We start from the raw sequence: 233 nt of genomic DNA, 5'->3' as shown, positions 1-233 counted from the left end.
GAGTTGTACAATTCAATATAATAAAGATAATATATATATATAAAAGATGTATTAAAAAATAATATTATTCTTATGTAATAATTTTAGGTGGCTACTCTGATAAAGTTATCAGTTTCAATTTTTTATAAAGACGTTTTTTATTTTGTGGTTGTTATTGATTTAAAAGTGTATCACTAAAAGGGTTGTTTAAAGAGAAAGTGTTACCTTTAATCGTTAATTTGGCTCTGATACCA

This window comes from Arachis ipaensis, chromosome B05 (genome assembly GCF_000816755.2).
Source record: "Arachis ipaensis cultivar K30076 chromosome B05, Araip1.1, whole genome shotgun sequence".
NCBI classification, from domain to species: domain Eukaryota; kingdom Viridiplantae; phylum Streptophyta; class Magnoliopsida; order Fabales; family Fabaceae; genus Arachis; species Arachis ipaensis.
This window is presented reverse-complemented; position numbering follows the sequence as displayed.